Genomic DNA, 7267 nt, shown 5'->3' on the forward strand with positions numbered 1-7267 from the left:
ATGGTTTTTACAGCATTGTTTGGAGACAACCTAAACATGCTGGGTAGGTGACAAAGTAAATTCTACCCAAACTGTAAACACAAAGAGGAAGAACAGAGTCAGAATAGGTTCCTTCCCTTATTTTTCCAATGATACTCTTGGTAAGAGACAGAGACACAGGGGACACTGTGCAAAGCTGCCTCCCAAATATGAACCTCCAGTACTTGCTGCACCTACAAGAAGATCTCCAAACTCCATAACCTGTTGGGACTGCTGAATTCTTACCATTATCACCAGAAAAAAAAATCACTACCTAACAGCATTTTAAAGCCACTCTCAGGGCCAAGGAGCCTTACAGGCCCACATGATAAAAGCATTCATATCCCCACTTCAGAGACAGGACAACAGAGACAATCTTGCCCAGGGGTTCAGAGCAGGTCAGTGCCTGGGCTGGAATAAGGAATCTTTCCCCAGATCCCTTAACCATGTTCCTAGACATCACCTTTCTTCCCTGCCACATGCCTGATATTTACAGTAAATCCAGAGGCAGCTGAAGTGAGAGCAGAGCTGACACTGGTCTGCTGCACTGGGCCTGGAGCTCCATGGGATGTTGGGCTCAGTGTTCCTCATGGCTTTGGGCTCTCCTCTACTGGAAACAGGAAATTAATAAAACGTGAAGGTAGCACCTTCCATCTCCTTGGGAAAAATGACAGATTAGATTGCAACAGAGGTGCTGGGGGAAGGACAAAGTGTTTGCCACTTAATGGAAAACTTGCAGATTATTACAGAAAGTTGCTGGGTAACTAATCACTGTTAAAGTCTAACCCAAGTAAGAGGGCTCTAAAACCAGAAGAACACAGACTTTAGCAGCAAGAGCCAAGGTCCACTTTCCATTCTGCTTAAGAATCAGTAGGACTTGGAGATGGAAGGCTCAGAAGTTATTCCTGGACATGAATGAACACTGACCCAGAGATCTGAGTGTGCAGCCCACCCAAACTTTGCCTTGTGAGAGCTGTGCTTCTCAGGGAGCCCCACAACTTCTTGTTCCTTTCTCAGCAGTTTCTGCTGAAGGATCAACTCTACTGCTCTTGGAGCAACAAATGAAACCTCTCAGCACCAAATTCAGCACGTCCTGGTAAGGCAGAATCTGTCCTGGGTTACCTCAGTGTGGCAAGATTTCACTGGGACCCCTGGCAGGGTCAGGGTGGAGCCTCTCAGGGAGGGATGGGCACAGCAGCAGTGCAGCCACCCCCAAATCTGTCCTCCCCACTTGTCACCCTGCTTCCCCAGCCCTGGGGGGGCTTCTGCCAGCACTGCAGGGCCACTGGGCTCACACAGGGGTGGGAATCAACCCAGCCAAGAGCCACTGGTGGCTGTAAGGTGCTGTGAGGGAAGAAATCCCACTGAGTCCCTGAGAGGGCTGTGGATGAATTTGCACTGAGTGGACAGGGACTATGTACATCCTGGCTACACTACTGCCAGGCTTCAGAGGGCAAACCTGACTTGGGGATGAACACCCAAAGCAAGAGTTTCATGGACCTTTACACTGGGACCCCTTTCCCTGCTGTGGGCAGGTGAGGACGGTGCTCAGCAGACACACAAATATCTCATACAGCACTACACAGGAAAGGTGCACACCATGCAAGACAGCTCATGTCCCAAATGAAAATCTGGACATACAACTCTTTTATTCCAGTGGTTTTCAGCACTTCATACTCTCTGGATTTGCTCCCCAGAACAACAGCCTCAGGAAATAAATGATTTTTTTTCTTTTCAAAGTCACTCACTGCAGATCCAATACGTCCTAGAGCTTCAGGCTCACATTTAGCCCAGCTAAGGCTTGGGCAATACAGTTCATGTCTGTGTGGCCATTTGCAACCCATCAGTTTTGACCTTAGGACAGAAATACACAGCACAGGTCAGTCTTGGTGCACACCACGAGCCACAGCCCACCTGTGGGACAGGCTCCTCTCACAGCCACCACAGCAAAGCACTGAGCACGTTCAGCTTCCACCAGCCCAGGGCTGTACACTGAAACCACTGGGTGACTCTGTGCTGTCCAGAAGGGCACCACAAAATTCCTACAAAAGGAGACTCCAGAGACAGGAGTTTGTCTTGACTGGCCTCTGCACCTGAATGCAGAAATCTGGCAGGTTTGGTGCTTGCAGCATCTCCTTCTCTGGGCAGAGCATAACACAGGACAGAGGAAAGGATGGTGCCCAAACACCAACCAGTCTCCTGTCCTGAGAGATGCCTCATGGTGCCAGGAGAACAGGACTCCCCCCTCAAGCACGGATCAGAGAAAAGAGTCCCTGCCTGCTTCACCTCCTGCCTGTCCCAGTCTCCTTCAGGGCTTGTTTGTTTAGGTGCTGCCAAGGGCACCAGAAATGGCCACTTCCTAATGAGAGATCAGAATACAAACCTCTGCCTCAAAGCACTTGGAACCTGTGCTGGAAAGTCTGAGGGGGCCAGCTGGGCTGGAGGCAGAGCCTGGAGCAGCACAGCTCTTGGAACACACACCGGGCTTTGGGAGGGACACACAGCCCTGCACAGGGGATGGACACACAGCCCTGCACAGGGGATGGACACACAGCCCTGCACAGGGGATGGACACACAGCCCTGCACAGGGGATGGACACACAGCCCTGCTGGACACACAGCCCTGCAGAGGGGATGGACACACAGCCCTGCTGGACACACAGCCCTGCACAGGAGCTCAGCAGCTCCCCCTCTCCCTCTCCCCCCCACAGGGGCTGCTCAGCCTCTCTGGGCTGGCATGGGGCACATCCTGGTGCTTTCCCACAGCTGTTCCCATTTCCACTGGCACCCACAGAGGCTTTGCCAGGTTTCCCCTGATCTCTGGGGAGGGCTTGGTTTGTTTGCCCACCGTGCCAGGGCTGCATTTAGCTGGCAGAGTGGGCCAGTCCCACCTGCATGGCACAGCACAAAGCTGCTTAAACCCCCTCTATCCACCTGAGCCCCTTGAGCCCCTGACCTTCCCAGGCAGAGCATGGGATGCCACAGGCAATGCACTCCCAAAGGTCAGGGTGTCTCCCACAGGTCCAGAGCAGGGGCACTACAAACACAGACACCTCCAAAACTTTCAGAGCCACAGCAACCAGCGCCATCAGGCACAAATGGACTTTGCAGGGTCGAGTGGCCTTCCATGGGAAAGGCTCTCACCTTCCCCTGCAGATAGAGGCAAAAGGGCTTCCCACAGGCTGGAGCAATGTTCCCCCTCTCCCCAGCCAACCCTCTGATGCTGTGGGTATAACCATTTCCTGACAGCTGCTGTGCCTCTGTCGCCCACCTTGTCCCCTCACATTGCCCCCCAGCACTGAGGAAGAGGAACACTTTGCAGTGAGGTCAGCCTGATGTGTCAGGTGGTTTGTGGGAAACAGGGTTTAACAGGGCTGCTTCCTTGTGAGAGCTCCCACTGCCAGAAATGAACCTTGAACTCCAGCAGGGCAGGACAGAACTGTGCAGAGACAGAAGACTAGATAAAAGAGATTATCCTTTTATAGATATGGATTTTTTTAAAGAGAGCAGGAAGGAGCAGGAAGGAGAGGCAGAGTCCAGGGCCTGGTCTGACTGTTCACATCTGAGGCTACCAGAAAAGCTGGCTGGTCTTGAAAAGGCTTCCTGGCTCCCCCCATGCCACCCTGGCTGCCTCACTGGCCTCTGCCACAGAGATCCCACCAGCCTCGAGCTAATTTGGGCTCCTGGGTGAGAACACAGAAACACAATAGTGACAGGAATGAAAAGCAATGGGGAGGAGGACACCCAGGAGACTTATTCTTATCAACAACCAACATTATATCAAAGGACATCTGTGAAGACAGGGAAGAGCCTTTTGTAAAAGGCACAATTGAGGCAAATCCTGCAGTTTTTACATGCTGCAGCTTTTACACTCTCTCAGGAACCCCATGATGAAGACTGTCCCAAAGGGGGACCCCTGTGCCAGGCCAGGCCATGTGCCAGGCACGCTGCTCACAGAGCAGTCACACACCCACAGCACAGTTGCTGTTTGCCCTGTGCATGTGCTTTTTAATTACAGCTTTTATTTGCAAAGCATCTCGTACAGAAAAGACAAATTGCATTACTGTCAGCTTATTAAAATCACACTCAGATTTTCTCAACTGCTAATTACACCCAGGCAGCAGTGTCAGAGTAATTAAAGCTGGGATGGACGTTTGGGGACACAGCTGTCACATACACAGCCCCTTCCTGAGCCAGGCTCAGCTGAGCCCTGCCCAGGCACAGCCCTGCCATGCCACGAGAGAAGATGAGGATGATGCAGGTGAGGCCAAACACCTCCTCAGCACAGGGGAGGGATCCCCCTGTACCAAACCTCCCCAGCTCCAGCTGGGCACCCACCCTGACCCTGCTGCAGGGGCTGGGGGAAGGGACACACGTGGCCTTGGGGTTACAGCACTGAGGTGTGGGGAGTGAAAGGGTTTTCTCCTGTTTCTGGGGCTAAATGATTGCAATAAATCACACTGCCTGCCCAAGCCTCCATTTGCTTTCATGCAAAACAGAGATTTTGGGCTTCCCTGTTAATTAAGCAGCTCTGGGGACAAACCACAGAAAGGACTCTTGCTGGCACCCAAACACTTTAAAGCCTGATTGTGGCCCACAACAGACCTGGGAGTGGATTACACAGGGGAAGGTGTGAAACCCCAGAAACTGAGTTCCAAAGAACTGAGAGACAGCAATAAAAGAGCTTACAGACCTGTGAGGAGCTGGGAGCCTGCTGGAGAACCAACTGTGCCTTGGCAGAAGGGCACCCCAGGTGTGCAAACAGCACAGCAAGCACCTGCCCCCAGCTCAGAAACAGAATTCTCAGGGCACAGGACCAGGTAAGCCTTGGCCAAGTGGGGACTTAACCCCAGCACTGGCTTCCTGCTGCCAAGGGGATGCTGTGGAGAGTATCACCTCCAGGAAGATAGAGTGCTAATTAGGGAAGGCAGATAAAGACTGGGTCTCTTTCAAGATGAGTTTCCTTCCCACTGAAATCCTCACAGTTTCAGTGCTCAGCAGGATGTAAACACATCCTTAAATGATTTCCTGGAGCCTGGTTTCAAAAATCAGTCCCTTCAAAAGCAGGAACATGCCAAGATCAATAGCAGACCCAGGAGAGCTCTAAGCATGCCAGCTCCAAAACCACCAGGCTTTCACTACAGCCAGTCACCTACCAGTGCTAAGGGGCCCTGCTACCTTTTCATGTCTGAAAAGGCTCCCAAGACTTCCTAAGCAATCAGCCTTACTTAGGTACCAAGGGGAAAAAAGATCAGTAGGAAATGTTACATTTCAGGAGCAGCACGATGTGCCTGTGCAATATATCCTGGAGAGGCAAACCCACAGACAAGCTCACAAGGGAAGAGCAGCAGAGCTCACAGATACTGGATGTGATCCCAAGAACAAGGATATGCTCATCTGCTCCTTGAGCAGTTTAACTGCCAACCCCCCAAAATCACTAACAGGATATCCTGGGAAGCAGCTGTCAGGTGATCATTTTTAATCCAATACAAGTTACAAGAGAAGAAGGAATGATCAGAACTTCAAGTGGAAAAAGCTGAGTGGGGTGTCCTATGGATGCCAGAGGCAGCATGATAAATATATTTACTTGTGACCCAGTAATGAAATAGTAAAGATAACATATGGAGCTAGCAGAAGTTGTGGAAAACTTCAAAACTTGAAAACATCTGTGAAACAGGGCAAATAACAGCTGATGAAATTCAATATAGAGAAATATGTAATGCCAGGCTGTGATAAACCAATATGAAGGACAGATATATATTGATGGGTTTGAATTAGAAGCTCCTTACACCACCATTAAATCTCTTACAAAGATTTGGGGGGAAAAATGCAGCAAGAAGGAAGCAAGAATTTGTTAGCTCCTGAATCATTGGCTCTTAAAGCTTATAAATGAAACTGGGTCTGTAAAGAGGAAAAGTATTCCTTTGAAAAGGATAGAGAGGACAGAGGCAGAGTTAAGAATCATAGCTGGCAAATCAAGCTACAGCCATGGAAACTTTTGAAAAAATAATAATAAAAGGAATTTACCTAAGAAATGGCATAACAAAGATTATGCCTAACACACTAAAAAAATGAAGTGTTTTCAGTCTAGAGTGTTCACTCAAGCACAGCTAACTGCAGCAGAGAATTCCAGTCAGAGATCATTATGTTCACCCCCTTAAAACACGTGTAGAACACAGGAACACAATGCCTGAAAAGCAGAGGGACTCCCAGGAGCCTCCAGCCTTCCTGTCCCTATCCGGAGCTGAGAAGGAGCAGGAGATCGATCTCACCCAGCTGAGAAGGAGCAGGAGATCGATCTCACCCAGCTGAGAAGGAGCAGGAGATCGATCTCACCAGCTCTCCTCACCTGCAGCCCCAGCAGAGCCGCAGCTCCGCTCCCTCCTTCCCGGCCCCGCTGCGCTCCCCGGTCCTACCTGGAGCCAAGGGCCGCTCTCCGTGCGGGCGCTGCGGCATCTCAGGGCTCCGGCCAGCGCATCCCCGCCTGGCCCGGGGAGGGGAGAGCCTCCTGTTCTCCAGGGCAGCCGGGCCGTTCCCCTGCGGGTGAGAGCCTGGGTCAGTCCCCTTCTGGCGCTGGGCACTAGATGGCACAGACGGGAGGCGCTGCCGGGAGCCGGCGCTGCCGCTGCCCGAGGGGCTCTGCCATGGCAATGCCAGCGGCCATCCCACGGGCTGTCCCCTCCACGGGCTGTCCCCTCCACGGGCTGTCCCCGCTGCCTCTGCCCTGCTGCACCCCCGCACAGCCCCTCCTGTCCGGCCAAAGCGCCGCCAGGGCTGCGGAGAAGCTGCATAGCCCGGTGGGGCTATGGCACCCGTGCCCCTGCCTCCGGGATCTGCTGCTCCTCACCGAGCTCAGGCTCACTGTGTATACCTGGTTTGGCTCAAACTGTGCCAAAAGTCAGTCAAAACTGAATATATAAACTGAATATACCTGGTTTGGGGTCAAACTGCACCAAAAGTCAGTCAAAACTGAATGTATAAACTGAATATTCCTGGTTGGGCTCAAATTGCACCAAAAGTCAGTCAAAACTGAATATATAAACTGAATATACCTAGTTGGGCTCAAACTGTGCCAAAAGTCAGTCAAAATTGAATATATAAACTGAATATACCTGGTTTGGGCTCAAACTGCGCCAAAAGTCAGTCAAAACTGAATATATAAACTAAATATGCAAACTGAATATACCTGGTTGGGCTCAAAGTGCATCCAAAGCCAGTCAAAACTGAATATATAAACTGAATATACCTG

General features: G+C 51.2%; 1 protein-coding gene across 1 annotated transcript in view; it reads right to left on the reverse strand.

The window, feature by feature from the left end:
- The window catches only part of GGT1 (gamma-glutamyltransferase 1), a 31833-nt gene extending 25285 nt beyond the window's left edge, over positions 1-6548 (reverse strand). The window contains exon 1 of the mRNA XM_066562064.1: positions 6435-6548. The gene's annotated coding sequence lies outside the window, so the exon portion shown is untranslated. The remainder of the gene's footprint in view (positions 1-6434) is intronic.
- Between the last annotated feature and the right edge of the window lie 719 nt (positions 6549-7267).

This window comes from Molothrus aeneus, chromosome 18, assembly GCF_037042795.1.
Source record: "Molothrus aeneus isolate 106 chromosome 18, BPBGC_Maene_1.0, whole genome shotgun sequence".
Lineage (NCBI taxonomy): Eukaryota > Metazoa > Chordata > Aves > Passeriformes > Icteridae > Molothrus > Molothrus aeneus.